Source organism: Ovis canadensis, chromosome 6 (genome assembly GCF_042477335.2).
Source record: "Ovis canadensis isolate MfBH-ARS-UI-01 breed Bighorn chromosome 6, ARS-UI_OviCan_v2, whole genome shotgun sequence".
In the NCBI taxonomy this organism is placed as follows: domain Eukaryota; kingdom Metazoa; phylum Chordata; class Mammalia; order Artiodactyla; family Bovidae; genus Ovis; species Ovis canadensis.
Window position 1 is genome coordinate 29,127,882 of NC_091250.1, and position 16,595 is coordinate 29,144,476.

The 16,595-nt window shown below is 42.4% G+C and overlaps 1 long non-coding RNA gene across 1 annotated transcript; it reads right to left on the reverse strand.

Annotated features, from left to right (window-relative positions):
• Positions 1 to 428: 428 nt before the first annotated feature.
• Positions 429 to 4,149, reverse strand: LOC138442307 (uncharacterized). The gene is made up of 3 exons (XR_011257634.1): positions 2,712 to 4,149; positions 1,555 to 1,704; positions 429 to 1,271 (listed from the first exon to the last, which is right to left on the reverse strand). It is a non-coding gene; the product is annotated as an uncharacterized lncRNA (long non-coding RNA).
• Between the last annotated feature and the right edge of the window lie 12,446 nt (positions 4,150 to 16,595).

Here is a 16,595-nt window from a genome sequence, read left to right on the forward strand (position 1 = left end):
ACTTTAGAGGAGGGTGGCCAAGACTTCACTAGCCAAAAAAAAAAAAAAAGCCAGCAAAGAAATGTTGGTTGTTCATAGTTCCCCCCACCCTCATGAATTTCATATCTGCTTCCAGTTTAAACAAATCCTCCACTACTCTGCATAAACCAATGATCATTCTAAAATGTCCTAACTACTCCTCCTCTCTGTTCATGTAGAAATATTGTGTTTAATAACTGAATAGCTATTTTTAATAAAAGGAAGAACCAACCCAGGATTTGTTTGGTTTTCATCTCTGGATGTAAGAGAGACTTGTTGGAAAACCCCTTCTAGTTTAAAGATTTTATTATTCGTAACCACTCTTGATTATCTAATAAGGGGAAAGAGATATTTCTCCTACACTTTTATGTTTCTAGTGTTTAAAAAGCCAAGCAATTGTAGTATTCGAATTCTAAAACATCACAGTTTTAATGCCAAATCACTGTTCTTTTAGTGATGATGATGGTTGTGAGAACAGTCTTCTTTTGGAAACTTGCCAAGAAACAGGTTCCTGACACAGGTCTGGGGAGGCAACTCTTCAGGTGCAGGTACTCAGGAAAACTCAACTGGAGGGGGAAGGGGGGATGGGAATCCTATAACTAGGTGGTGACCCTAATGGCTTATTTGGAGAGGCATGGATTGAGAGAGGGTTCAATTGATTTGGTTTGATTAATGGTAATACAGCTAATGACTTAACCTGCAACCCAGTTGAATCTAGCTGTCGCCTCTGCACAGCTACTCCAGGGCCAGAGTCTCGTTCAGCCAGAGTTTGCAGGTCCTCTTACACATGAGAAGCACCTCATATATGGTAGGAATTCCGTCTACCACCTGTGATCTACACTCAGGCTTTTCCTTCTCTATCTACAACACATCTTATTTTACGCTGCTGCTGTCACTTAGTCACTTCAGTCGTGTCCGACTCTGTGCGACCCCATGGACTGTCCCCCACCAGGCTCCTCCATTTATGCGATTCTCCAAGGAAGAGTGCTGGAGTGGGTTGCCATTCCCTTCTCCAGGGGATCTTCCCAACCCAGGGATCGAACCCGGGTCTCCTGCATTGCAGGAGGATTCTTTACCACTGAGCCACCAGGGAAGCCCTATTTTAATAGGTGCAATTATTCTTTATGGCGTCTGATCACTTTTAGCGATTAAGAACGTTCTTTCTGCCTCACTTCGCACTAGGAGTTTTCCTTCCCAACCCACCGCAAGCTCCACAGCCTGTGGGTTGAGGCCCAGCCGTCCTCTTCTCTCCCCTGTAAGAATGAGAATTACAGGTCTCATCTTCAGCAGAAGGGAATATAGTCGCTCCTCGATTTAATCCATTCCTTCCTCCCCCATTGTGCCTGCCCTGTGACCAGCTTGGTTTGTCTGCACCAAGTAGGTTCCTGGGCAAGCTAAACCAAGCCATTCTATTTCTGGAGCCCTCTGCTGAGAGCCGCTACAAGCAAGACCATGCAAATGTTCTGATGAAGTCCCACACCGCTACAGTTGCCAGATCTTCCCAGCGCCAGCGGCGCGCGGCGGTGGCGCGTTTACCTAAGCGCGGAGAAGTGTGAGGGTTGGTCCTGCCCCGGGTGGATCGTCGCTTTGGAGCCGTCAGGCTTCAGGCATTGATTGTATTTACTTGTTCTGAAGTGCCCAGGACTTAAGATTGGTTTTCCTTCACCAGATTTAAAATACATTCATCTGTGGGCGAACAAGGAGGACAAGAAGAAACAGAGGTCCGCCAGGCGAAGCGGGAGCCAGAGGAGTACCCGGGCGCCCCTGGGCAGGAGCCGGGTGGGCGCAGTTTCAGGAAGAGAGCCCCGAGGGCCCAGTGGAGGTGAGGGCGTCGGAAGGCCCCGGACGGCCTTGGCCGGGAAGCAGCAAGGGTCCCGTTACCCGCAGAGGATATCTAGGCCCAAGGCCCGCTTCTGCAGCGCCCACCCTCCGGTCTGGGTCGCCTGGGCTCCCGGCTGCGGCAAGGTCGGGTTTGCTGGAGAGGCTGGAAGTTGCGATTCGCTGCCGCCCACCGCGTGCGCCCCCTGCACCGCACAGCCTTGGGCCTGTTGTGACTTCTGGGCATCGACACCTGGAACCCGTTAAAAGCGCCTCCTCCTCACGTCCGGCCTCCGTCTTTCCCCACCCTCAGGCTCTCCGGGCCCAGGCGAGCTTTGAATGTATTAATTAAATAAAGCAGGCAGCCCTTGAATCTCGCCAATGCAGGGCGCTCCCGGGAGCGTGAAAGTCCTGGCCTCCGAATCCGCCAAAGAAAATGTGTGAAAAGAGAATTAGTGAAATTAGGTTAGACCAATAAAACGTGAGGGCGCCAGCATCCCCCCCTTCCCTCTCCCCTAGCCTGGGGCTAGAAGGGCTATCTAGTCTGATCTATTGTTTCCCGCCCTGGCAGGGGGTTCATTGTTTGATAAATAATTCCCCCTCCATTTTATTCTTAAAAAAAAAAAAAAGGGTATTTGCATAATCACTGCTTTGATGTGGCCAGAAATCGGAGGCTTGGTCTCCCCAAGTCTGCTATTGGTAGCGAGGCAACCAAGCTCGGTCCAGATCTTTCACTTCACTGACAGTGTGCGGCAGACTCTCAGAAACGGCACTGTTCAGCTGCTGCCTCCTTTTCAAAAAGGATCCACTTTAATGATTAAACCTAAGGAATGTCCAAAAGGAGGGGGGCAAGGAGGAAGGACGAGGGTTCTCACCTCCCTCCACCTCTCTCTGTCCTTCAGGGTTCTTTGTCCGCAGCAGTTTCTTTTCCAAAACCCTTGGGGGGGGGGGCGCGCGGGGGTTGCCCCTCCCTTGGGGCTTCTCCACGTGGCTCGCCGTGGGCGCCCGCAGGGGTCCACCCCGCGCCGAGGAGGGGCGAGGCGGTCCTCCTCGCCCTCACCCGTTATTCTTTTCCCGGTTTGGTTTACCCAGCACTGTCCTCCTCTCGCTCCCGCTTCGCCTGGTGGCCCACCTCTGCTTCTTCTTTTCCTTCTTGTTCACCCACAGATGAATGAATGGATGGGGTTTGTCTTCTGGAGGATGCCGAAGTGAGCTGCTCTTTGGTTCTCGAGTGAAAACGGAGTGGGGAGGGTCCCTGGGAACGCAACTTGGGGGCAGTTTCAGATGGTCCCCGACAGGAGAGAGGAGCAAAGAAATTCACTCATCCGGAAAGCAGATCGAGAAAGCCAGTGTGGCCGGAGCTGCGATTTCCGTGCAAGGTGGCGGGAGTCGGAAGATGGAGTGGGAAAGAGTCCTGATGGTGTGTGTGCGCTACAGTAAATGACTTCTCGTCTCTCTCTCTCTCTGCCAGGGTCGCGGGAGGAGGGGAGGCGATGCGAGTGTTCTTGTTTGCTTTCGCTTGCGCCAGCTTCTCCAGCCCTTCAAGCGCAAACTGGGAAAAGTCAGCTTTGATTATTGACTAGAAACACTACGTTAAAAGCCGGGGCTGCCCCAGCAACTGGACAGGTGCCAGCTCTGATCTCCAGGCTGGGTAGGTCTCACCTGTGGCAGAAACGCACAGCCTCCCCCGCCCTGAGTCCAGGATTTCGGGAGGCCGGGAGTGGGGAGACTCCCGAGGGGAAGAAGGATCCCCGAAGCACCTGAGCCACCGGGTCTCACTACCTCTCCGTCTTCCGAGTCCCCGCATCCTCCGAGCTGGACCACGGGCCATTCTTCAAGCGTCTCATCAGCTTTTGGATGCAGAGCTTCAACGGTTGCTTAGCTCATTATAAATTCTCTTCTTTTTACTTTTCAAGGCTGTAGCTGTATAAACAATCGGTTTTCTTTGTATCATATAAAATAAAACATTCTAGATTTTTCCCCAGCGGCAGTATACTTGTAATTTTGTTTGGACTTTGAGAGTTGCTCTGTAGACACTCTAGGGTATACTGAATTCCGGAGATGAAAGAAATCCAGAGGCAAAAAGCTAAAATTATTTCAAAGGACACACCTCTAAGAGACACTGTTGGACTGTAGCTGGTCTTTGAATGATTTAATAACAAGTGTATCTCTTCTCTGATCTTGTTGAATTGTAGAACAGACCGCGACGCCAGTTTTTTTCTTCACCTTTCCTTCCTAATGATTCCATCACTACTTTCTCCTTGTTTTCCTTCAGGACCTGTAGGTGTACTTGGAGACATTCAACCATGAAGCAAAGAACCAAAACCTTTCACCAATTTTATTTGATCTAGAAACAATTTAACTAAAAGTGCTGAAGTCCATGTTATATGGGGAACAGGAAACTTCAAAATAAGCAGAGAAAGCTGGGGGCTGGTTTCCATGGTAGCAGCTTGCAGTAAAGCCTAACTCCTTGTGACAAAGAGGTCATCTTCCTTTTCAAATGTGTTTATGATCCCTTTGTGCATTGTACTTTGGCATAAAGGCTTCTATGCCCTGTCAGGGCTCCGCAGGCAGCTCTATGACTCTCAAGGGGGTTTATTGCCTCCTTGGTATAAGAATAGCAGAAAGAATCCGAACTAGTGCCGGTGTGACAAAAGACAGCCTCACGGGCTTGCTGTTGCTTTCTTTCTGTTAACACATAAATCTTGCTGTGCACTGAAATAATTTAAAAATGAGAGATTCTGGGATAACTTTGATTTTGTGGTTTTTTTCAACCTTTTACATAAATTGAAACACTACATGCAAACATGTACAAGAAGATTGATTCAGTGTGAGGATATAATTGTTTTTTGCCTCACTTTCCAGATCATTTTGGAAAAGAAACCAAATGAGGTAAAACCTGGAATATACCTTTGAAAATGTATGGAGAAAGTCTAACCATAAACTTCAGATGACTATTGCACTAATGCATTAATACTTTTTTCATTTCACAGTGTGTAGAACATGATCAAAAAGAAGACAGAATCAAATCTATCTGAACTAGTATCTTCCTTAACTCAAAACGGCCATGGCAGCAGCTTGAAATAGACAAATAAGAAAACTTGAATTTTGCTATTAGAGCAGTAAAGCCACTGAAAAGTTTTGAGTTCAAACCCAGTGTTTCTTCTGAATTAGAAGGAAGTCAACCTTACTAACAGAGCTTTGCAAAAGAAGTTCCTATCACTTTCAGGAGACCTAGGAGAGTCCATCTGACATCTTCAGTCTGGTAAGAATCAGAAGGACTGTAGTGAAAACTGAGTTTTATTTCTCGGTGAGCAAATAATTTAAAAGGGGTTTCAGTTCTACTAGAATAAAACTTCTGGAATCTTAGACTATTCTGCTCGCTTACATTTGGGAGAGTTGTTGAGACTTCCTGGAGTTTTTATCAGAGCAACATGGTTCTAAGCTACAGAAGATGAAGCTGAACTGACAAAGTCACTGGCCAGAGACCCCTCACCTTTACATTATTCTGAATCTCTCAGATATTTATGTCTTTCATGATAACAACATGTATAAGATGGTAATGGTGATACTGCATTACAAAGGAGGCTGGAGCAAATCCCTATGGTGACAACTCCCTGGTTCTTAGCTCTCCAGATAATTGCTAATTCTTTTTTTAAAATTTATTTATTTTAATTGGAGGCTAATTACTTTACAATATTGTATTGGTTTTGCCATACATTGACATGAATCCGCCACGGGTGTACATGTGCTCCCCATCGTGAACCCCCCTCCCACCTCCCTCCCCATCTCATCCCTCTGGGTCATCCCAGTGCACCAGCCCCAAGCATCCTGTATCATGCATTGAACCTGGACTGGCGATTTGTTTCACATATGATAAGATACATGTTTCAATGCCATTCTCCCACATCATCCCACCCTCACCCTCTCCTGCAGAGTCCAAAAGACTGTTCCATACATCTGTGTCTCTTTTACTGTCTCGCATACAGGGTTATCGTTACCATCTTTCTAAATTCCATATATATGCATTACTATAGTGTATTGGTGTTTTTCTTTCTGGCTTACTTCACTCTGTATAATAGGCTCCAGTTTCATCCACTGCATTAGAACTGATTAAAATGTACTCTTTTTAATGGCTGAGTGATATTCCATTGTGTATATGTACCACAGCTTTCTTATCCATTCGTCTGCTGGTGGACATCTGATAATTGCTAATTCTATCTCTTTCCACCAAAAAGACAACTAAGTTCAATTTTCTGCAGTGGTGCTCTTTTCCAGTCAGTTTAGTCACTCAGTCGTGTCTGACTCTTTGCGATCCCATGGACTGCAGCACACCTGGGTTCCCTGTCCATCACCAACTCCTGGAGCTTGCTCAAACCCATGTCAATTGAGTCCGTGATGCCATCCAACCATCTCATCATCGTTCCCTTCTCCTCCTGCCTTCAATCTTTCCCAGCAGCAGGGTCTTTTCCAATGAGTCAGTTCTTTGCATCAGGTGGCCAAAGTGTTGGAGTTTCTGCTTCAGCATCAGTCCTTCCAATGAACGCTCACGACTGATCTTCTTTAGGATAGACTGGTTGGATCTCCTTGCAGTCCAAGGGACTCTTAAAAGTCTTCTCCAACACCACAGTTCAAAAGCATCAATTCTGCTCAGCTTTCTTTATCGTCCAACTCTCACATCTGTACATGACTACTGGAAAAATCTTTGCTTTGACTAGATGGACCTTTGTCAGCAAAGTAATGTCTCTGCTTTTTAATATACTGTCTAGGTTGGTCATAGCTTTTCTTCCAAGGAGCAAGTGTCTTTTAATTTCATGGCTGCAGTCACCATCTGCCCCAGCAAAATAAGGGATGTTACAAGATCTTTTGTAAGAGAGTAGGAGAGTATTCATAGTTGTTAGACTTCTCCACATTTTGATATTCATGACACACTTTAGAATTTTGATAGCATACTTGAAGGGATTGGGAGTCTTCAAAAAACATAACGAAGCAGCTATGATTATACCACACAGTATCTTCACTGTGTCTCATGGAATCTTCTTGTGGAATCTGTAACAGTCACAACCATCAGCTACTGCCCTTCAGCATTGTATCACTGTTTGAAAAGAATCATTTCTTGTCCTGACAGTGCCTCCCATATACACTTGGCAATATTCCTACATGTTTCATTGGTGCCATTTTTATTCTACTCTGGAATTCTTAAAGCCTGTGATTTCATTTCATTCCATCTGGACAAAATCCTGCTGCTGGATACTGTGGAGGACATTTCTAGTCTCTACCAGTGTCTGATGTTCTAACCCTACTGGGCATGCTCAGGCCCCTTACAATAGGACAAGACTACATCTGTGGTCTCTATCTTCCTCTTCTCTTGAGTGAGTGAGGCCAAAATATTAAAGCTGGTTGGACTTCTGGGTGATCATATAAAGAGTATATGAAGTATCCACCTCAACTCACAGTGGGTGTTACTTGAGGGAGAAAAACTTTTGAGTTAAAAGCCATGAAGATTGGAAGGTTGTTGTTGCATCAAAACAGCCCACTTTAATTAACATGGATGTAATTTATTTGAAAACTTTATAACTTATTTGTAGCAAAAAAAAAAAAAGTCTGAAAACTTGGTGGCTCGCCTCTGAATGGAGCTTCCCCAATAGCTCAGTGGTAAAGAATCTGCCTGTAGTGCAAGAGTCCCAGGAGATGCAGGTTCAATCCTGGGTCGGGAAGATCCCCTTGGGTATGGCATGGCAACCCACTCCAGTATTCTTTCCTGGAGAATTCAATGGACAGAGGAACCTGGTGGGCTATAGTCCATAGGGTTACATAGTTTGAAGATTCTGTTATAAAAGATAATTTTATTTTTGGACATGCAAGAAAGCTTTATGCCTCAAAGTCTATAGCCATTCTAAAAGTTTTTTTTAAATCATCTTTATCATTTTTAACTGTACAGTTAGAGTATATTCAGTGTTTTCAACCAATCTCCAGAACATTTTCATTTTACTAAACTGTAACTCTACACACATCAAACAACAACTCCCCATTTCCCCTCCCCTCCAACCTCTGGCAGCCAATATTCTTCCTTCTGTTCTTTTGAATTTGACTACTTTACATACCTTATGTAATAAAAGCTATTTTATTTTTAAAGCATCTAGTGTCACTGTCCTCATTTTCTCTATTTTATTTTAATAAATTAATTTTATTTCTCCATACTGCTGATGCAGAAGTAAGTATGTATAAAGTCCTTTTATTCACCACACCTACCCTTTCTGCTATCTTGTGGGAAATAACAGTATGGAGCTGTACTCTCCATTACATAGTGTTACTGATTGCCTGAAGGTGGTTTTCTGGGAGGGCATCCATTATTTGAAGCCATCTATCCTTGAGAGAGTTCTGCACATAATTATGTATTTACTACATCCTGTCCAGAATGTAGTAAGCTCCTGCATGCTTAGTTGTGGCCAACTCTTTGCGACCCTATGGATTGTAGCCCGCCAGGCCCCACTATCCATGGGATTCTCCAGGCAAGAATACTGGAGTGGGTTGCCATTTCCTTCTCCAAATAGAAATCAATCCTGAATATTCATTGGAAGGACTGATGCTGAAGCTGAAGCTCCAATATTTTGGCCAGCTGATGCAAAGCGCCAACTCATTGGAAAAGACCCTGATACTGGGAAAGATAGAAGGCAAAAGGAGAAGAGGGCAGCAGAGGATTAGGTTAGATAGCATCACCAACTCAATGGACATGAGTTTGAGGCAAACTATAGGAGATAGTGAAGGACAGGGAAGCCTGGTGTGCTGCAGTCCATGGGGTCACAAAGAGTCGGACACGACTTAATGACTGAACAACAACAAAATTCTGAATGTGATTGACATGGTACCATAGGTTCTGGAGGCTAGATAGAAGAGTAAATTGATTCCTGGGACACTTAGAATTAAAATAACAAATGAAATGTTATTTGATCCTGTTGTATCCAAGCCTATTAGGGGACTATATTGATAAATTACAGATTTAGCTGAAGTACCAAAATCAGCTTATTAACTTTTTAGAGTATGTGATGAGGCTTCTCATTTTAGGGAAGCCAGAGCATTGAATTGAATCAACAGGCTGAATTTTTGATAAGGATCTTTTTTGTTACTGATTGGCTATGTGACCAGGGGTAAGTCTCTCAGCCTGATAAAACCAGATATTTCTAAAGTCTCTTCTAGTTCTGACTTTCAAAGTGTTTTTTTTTTTTTAAATAAAATACTATAGGTGTGTTTTTAGAAATACTTTGGACGAAACTCAACAGTTTTATGTCGGTATGTATATTTTCAGAAGACATATCTTCAGAAGAACTGCTGTGTTGATTTTTTTTAAATAGATGAAGAAAGCCAATTTTAAGTTGCTTTTCATAACTGTGTCTTTAAAAAAGGGAAATGGAGGCTGGAGCAAGGCAACTGAAATGTCCCTCAAGCTAGGCTAATATTTAACACTGACATCTAAGACTCGTCATGCACTTTGAATCCAATCTTGTTTTTAGTCAGCATTTGCATTGAACAGAAAAAGTCGATCATTTTATGTAGGGAAGAAAAGCAAACCTTTAAAAAAGATTCTCTTTCAAGCTGTCTCCAAGTAGAAGATGACTATTTCTTTTATTCAGAGATTCATATTTCTTCATCTGCCTCCTTTTTCTCTCGTCTTTAAAGGTATATCTTGATTTGGGCATCACAGATCTACAAACACATCACACAAGTAATTTAAAATGGTTCTTCTTGGGGGAAAAATAGATTAAGTCTCAGCTCCCCATGAATGCTCTTGCTCTTTCCTTTTTAATAAAGAAGAGTTAGACTGGACCAGTGCCGATGGCATATTTACCTTCACGAGCTAAAAAAAAAAAAAAAAAAAAGAAAAAAGTTAATTACTGCTCGGAGCAAGTTAGTCTGGCTGTCCTGAGCTGTCTTTTATTAGTTGTCCCCTTCATTAATTTCCCTCACTGGATTTGCTGCTAATAGCTGCCTGGTCCCAGTCAGCTCAAAGCCGCATCTGTGCCATTGAGCAGAAAAGTAGGATCCTGGCCAAAGGGGGGTGGAGATGGCATGAGGGAGACGCTATTTACAAATCAACTCTTATTAACATGATGGTCTGGTTTGCTGAAGAGGGGGAGGGTAGGCCTCAGAGCAGAGAGCTGTAGAGCAGAAGAGAGGTAGTAAAAACTGGAGGAACCAGCCCCAAGCAGGGCAGTTTGGATTTTTGCTTGATTCCTTATGAACTAGTGTTCTCCTCCTTGTTTTCCAAAGGCTGGATGCAGTATACTACTCTGTCATTGAATTTCATGAAAAGTAATAAAAGTATGGATCTTTTAGTAAGGAGATCTGATTTTCACCTTATCTTGCAGAGACTTGGAGAGAGCCAAGTCAACATGTGATATTTTCCTTTATAAGTTTATAGCTTATTTTTAGATATTAATTCAATTAAACGCAATGTATTGAATACATATACGATTCTTAAAATTCTTGTCCAGTTGTGTACATTGCTTTGGAAAGGTCCAGCCATCTTTATTTCTCTCACGCCTATCTCCAACAAGTATATTACCTTACTAACTTAATTTGTTTACCTTGTCTCCCCTCACTGGAACATCTATGAGGGTGTGTGTGTGTGTGCGTGTGTGTGTGTGTGTGCATGTTCACGCTTCATGCAACACCATCTCCAGCATCTGTAACAGTGCCTCCCACATAGTAGGAGCTCAGTAAGTATTTGTTGAGTTAATGCTGACGAAGGAAGGAAGTTGTTTTTTTTTTAATAAACAAAGAACAATCAGTTCCAAATTCCTATTTACATGCATACTCAGTTATGACACATCTCAAAAGTTCTCCCCTCCTTTGTTTGAGAAGAAGAAAGTAGGGAGTTAGAATGTTAACCCTCCCCTCAGCCCCTGTCATAGATAGATGTGGTCATTATTAACAGGTCTACCGGAGCAATCCTTTTTTTTTTTTTTTCCTAATGCAACAGTTCACCTTTTGCAGCCATACCTAGAATCTTTTGAAGACTTGAAGAGCACACAGAAGACCTGAGAAATGAGATAGTGGACTAGGTGGGAGTTAGCTGTTCATAAACACAGTTGTTTGAACAGGTTGAGGTGACCATAAGGCCTTTCTATGTATGTTGCAATAAGCTTGTACTACACCTATAATTCACATGGCTCCATCACAGTAAGATAAAAACTTGAATACTCTGAGTATCACATACCCAAGCTTGGGGATCAGTTAGCTTGGGTTCAAACCCATTTTTAATATTTATTAGCTGTGTGGTCACCTTAATTTTAGCTTTGGTTCCCTGTTTCTAAATAGAGCTAGGCGAGCTAGTACACAGAATGTGGTTGGGACATAGGCAGTCCCAACAAATGGCTGCTATTTTGTTATTTTTTGGAAATGTGTACTAAATATGAAACCAAGGGTAGTTACCAGTTATCCTTTAAACTATAGATTGCTTAATAAATAATGGCCTACAACTTACCTTCTCTGATGAATCTTCCCTTTGAGCATTTTTGCAAAAACTTGCATGTCCTCCAAGTGTCAGGTCGCCTGAACAATGTTTGCTCAAGATGTTCTTTCATGAACTTGGAGTCAGCTGTGTCTAGTTTGAGCTGATTTTGACTGGCTGAGACCACTGACCCTCCAGCTGGGCATGCTCAAGTGCCCCCTCGGTGACTGTGTGACGTCAGAAGCCCCAAAACTCCACCCTCACATTGTGCTAACCCCACCATTTTCTTCCCATGAAGAGGTTTGCAACTGAGTTGTGCCTTGGGAATCTACATGGAAGGACCATTATCTCACGTTTTCCTTGTTTTTGATCACCTTTCTCCATGGTCCCCATGCCTCAGCTTTATCCCATAAATATCTCTAGCCTCTTGCCTGGGGGGAGGCAGATTTGAGACTTGGCCTCGTTTGTCCTCACTTGGCTGACTCCTGAATAAACCTTTTCTCTGCTTCAAACCTCCATGTCTCAACACTTGGCATGCTGAACTTTGGGGCAAAGTTCAGAAACAAATATACATGGTATTTTAAGTATAAAAATCCAGATTAGTAAAAATCTAGAATAATCATAACTACCGTTGACTTGAGTGACATTATTTATAGTTAATAACTATAATTAATATAATTCTTTGGGGAATGATATAAAGTATTTCATCCTTTGATAAATACTATACATCATGGAACAAGAGAGGAGCTTATATAGCGAGGTTTTGGAGGGGTTGTTTCAATAATTGAAAAGCATATCCCCTTGAACCTGAAATTCTATTTTTAGGACGTTACCCACAGAAATTCTCTTTTTGTCTCTTATTGTCTCTCTTTCTTTACATACACATGTACACACACATGCTCAGGTGTTTATTATAGTGTTTGTTACTTGTAAAAAAAAGTTTGGAATCAAGTTTAATGTTCATCAAAAGGGCATAAGTTAAACAAGGCATGGCACGTTCACATGGTGCAGTACTATCTACCATGCTAAGGATGGAATAATGCTAAGTGAATTGACCTGCAGTTGACCACAAGCTTACCTTCCATTACTAATACAGCCAATGTGGTTTCCAGGAAACATGGATGTTTCTTTTGTCTCCAGACGGGGCTGATCACTAGAATCCCTTGTGTTATATTTTATAAATTCCCAGCTCCTTTCCCAGACTTATTATAGGATGAGACTTATTGAGGCTAGAGCCCAGAATCTGTTTTTTTTTTTTTTTTTTTAGCAAGAATGATTCTGACACAACCAGCTTGGTATTAGTTCTAGGATGGCCATTCAGAAACTGTGGAGTGAACTAGTGCAGATGAAGGGTTATTTCTAGAAGGCCTTGATTAAAATGCACATATATAATTTGGAAAGGCTCTTTTGCAAAGTGAGGGGGAGCTGTATTAAGGTAATGCTTCCGATTTACATTATTTCCGGTTTCTCCCGGACGGGCTTTCTGACAGGACCTGTGAATCAGTTAGTAGGGTGAAGCAGTTTGCAGCATTCCTTTGATGAACTCTGAGCCCTGGCTGGTGCCCTCTCAACTTCTCCCACCACTCAAGTCTGCAGATCACCTTAGTACTCGCAGGGTGAGGTGAGAAAGAACTGGGTTTCTTGGGTAGCATCCTGTCTGGCTGGAGAATCCGGGTACTCATATGTGCTCTCAGTTTCCCTGGTGAAGGAAGTCACGGTTGTGGGGGTTATTCTTGGCACTGCGCCTTAGTAGAAGAGTGACGTGGGCAAAGTGAAATTGTTCCTCTTACCCCTTCAGTGGTTTATTTTTGGATTCTTCAGTTTCAATGACATGCTGGGGTTTCTCCGCCAGACTTCTTGGCTCTAACAAAGATGTTCGTATCTGTGGATGATTACAAAAGTAGATGTACTGTGTGGGGAAGAAGGTAGAGAACTCCTATTCTGCCATTCTGCTGATATCACTTCAATTACGTTTCTCTGTGCTAGACTGAAATAAGAAAATTATACTATGTACAACATCAAAGACTATGTACAGCATCAAAATGTAAACTACTTAGGGACAACTTAATAAAATGTGGGCAAAATGTACATGCTGAAAACGAGAAAGCATTTATGTGAAACATTAAAGAAGACTTAAACACACGGAGAGATGTATGGTACTCACGGATCAGAATATTTCACACGCTTTAAAATGCCAGTTTCCCCCTATTGTGGTCAGTTTGCAGATGCGAAATGGGTCTCTACCCCATCCGCAATCTGGATGTCAAGACTGATAATGCCACATGTGTACCAAAAGGGTGTGAGATTATTATTCACATAAGGAAGTTTTCTGGGAAGAGCAAGGCAGCCTCCCAAAGGAGGGCAACATGGCTTAAAAGAATGGGCTTAGGGTTTTATGGTGTGTAGAGGATAAGGCTTGTGTGAGAGCTCTTTCCAGGAGAAGGCAATGGCACCCCACCCCAGTACTCCTGCCTGGAAAATCCCATGGACAGAGGAGCCTGGTAGGCTGTAGTCCATGGGGTCACTGAGGGTCGGACACAACTGAGCGACTTCACTTTTACTTTTCACTTTCACTTTTCACTTTCATGCATTGGAGAAGAAAATGGCAACCCACTCCAGTGTTCTTGCCTGGAGAATCCCAGGGATGAGGGAGCCTGGTGGGCTGCCGTCTATGGGGTCGCACAGAGTTGGACACAACTGAAGCGACTTAGCAGCAGCAGCAGCAGAGAGCTCTTTCATGCGTTGGGGTTTCATGCTTTTAACTTCCTGCTGGTGCCACAGGACACAGCACCGGGGCTTCCTGGTCAGCTTGTCCAGATGTGGGACCGAGAGGTAAGGCAGAGTGGTGGGGCTTCAGAGCTGTCAATCAGCAAACATCAAAATTAGAGTCAGACACTTCATCAGAGTCCCAATTTGATTTATAAATCCAATACTAACCCAATTAAAAGTCCTCTTTATCCCTGATAATTTTTTTTTTTCTGAAGTCTATTCTGCTTGTCTTTAGTTTTATGATGTACCCTTAATCTCAATGATGCTTCGCTGCTCTGGCTAAAGGACAAACCACAGTCTTTAATTCAAGGAACTTGAAAAATACCCTTCTGAATGCACTTTAAAACACTTGGTTTCTGAGCCAAAACCAATAAATTAGGTCTTCTTTATTGCTTATTTTTGTAATAATTCAGTTCTTTATTTGAAACATATTGTGTAATAATACATGTAAGGACATTTATAATAATCATCTTAAAAATTAGATAACCAGCAAATATGACCACATAACAGTAGAATACTCCTAGAGATAATGATGCCTTATCACTAGGATCCAAGAACAAGTAATAATCAATTTCTCCGGAGTCAAATGATTGGCAGATGCATCATAATGATAAAAATCAATATTTTAATACAACACTGGGAACCATTATTATTATTATTATTATTTTTACCAATTTAATTCATGTTTCCAAAATAGCTTAATTTTAAACACTAAAATCAAAATCATGGAAAATAAGAGGGGACTAAATCTCCCTAAGTGATGGAGCACTCATCTTTTTTTTTTTTTTTACCCAGACCAAAACAAATAACAAACAAATAAAGAAAAACCCCCCAGCCCCCCCTCCACCCAGGAGCTAATCCATTTTCCACACTCATTATCATTCAGATGAGTCTTTTGTAAGACAAAGATGGCGGCATAGCTTTTTTCAGTGTCTGAGAACGCCTTTCTTATTGGGATTTTACAAATAAAGAGGACCCTCTGGATCTAATTAAGAGATTTTTCACCTGCCATCATTCATTCATTCAGTTCACAAACATTTATGGAACACGAGCAGTGTTCATAGCACAACGTTAAATACTGTATTACACCAGGAGTTATGCCCCAATGGGCCAATCAAAAAACTACACTCTTAATTAATCTTATGATTTTTAATGATTTGATTCTTTCATTCAACAGTGCCTTATTAACGACCAAGTGCTAGGCTAGGCACTGGTGCTGACAAAATGAACTGACAATCTCTGCTTTCACGCGCTCATAATCCGATGGGGGAGGCAGATACGTAAACAAGTAGTTACTGTGCGATCGAGGTCCCACCATAACAGGTCTGTGATGATGTAACGGGGACTCTGCAACTATGTGTGCAAGTGTGTCTTTGTGTGCATGTGTAACTAGAGGGAAGTAGGAGAAGAGTCAGAGAGGGTCTCCTGGACGAGGAGACACTTGATTTGAGTCTTGAAGGGCAAGAATTTCCCAGCAGAGGCAGAGGCAGATACTGCAGGCATAGCAAAGAGCCTCAGGAAACAGTTGTGGGAAGGCACGTCATACCTGGGGAACTGCAGTCAGGTGGGGGCTGGGAGGATGTGGGGCTGCCTGGAGGGGAAGTTGAACAGAGATGGAACAAGAGGATCATGTTGAGTGTTATTTAGGCTGAATCATATGAACTTGCCAATATAAGATGATGCTGACTTAAAAAACAAGTAATTTGATACAGCTGAAATATATTTCAAGGTAACATGATAATGGTGAATAAACATTAGTATTATAGAAAAAAAGAACCTTTTTGGCCAAAACCCAATAAATAACTACATGAATGAACCTACTACAGTTTCCATTGTTATTTACATTTCCCACTTCTTCATATCCTGATTAGAACTGACTTTTCCTAAATACTTGTAACCGATGTTACCAACAGCGGGAAAATTTCCAAAATATATAAATGGCTCACACAACTCACAAGTAAAAGCCTAAATAACTCAATAAAAAAACAGGCAGAAGACCTAAATAGACATTTCTCCAAAGAAGACATATAAGTGGCCAAAAGGCACATGAAAAGATGTTCAACATCATTAATTATCAGAGAAATGCAAATTAAAGCTACAATGAAGTATCACACCAGACAGAACGGTCAATACTGAAAGTCTACAGATAACAAATGCTGCAGAGGGTGTGATGAAAAGTGAATCTTCCCTCTCACATTGTTGGTGGGAATGTAAATTGGTACAGGGACTATGGGGAACAGTATGGAGGCTCTTTAAAAAATTAAAAATAGTTTTATTAATACCATATGATTCACTCCTGGGCATATATCCAGAAAAAACCTCTAATTCACAAAAATACATGCACACTAATATTCATAGCGATATTATTTACAATAGTCAAGACCTGGAAGTAACCTAAATGTCCATTGACAGATGAATGGATAAAGAAGATTTGGTAAATATACATTGTACAATGAAATATTACTCATCAAAGAATGAAACAGTGTCATTTGCAGCAACATGGATGGAGCTAGAGATTATCACACTAAGTGATTAGATC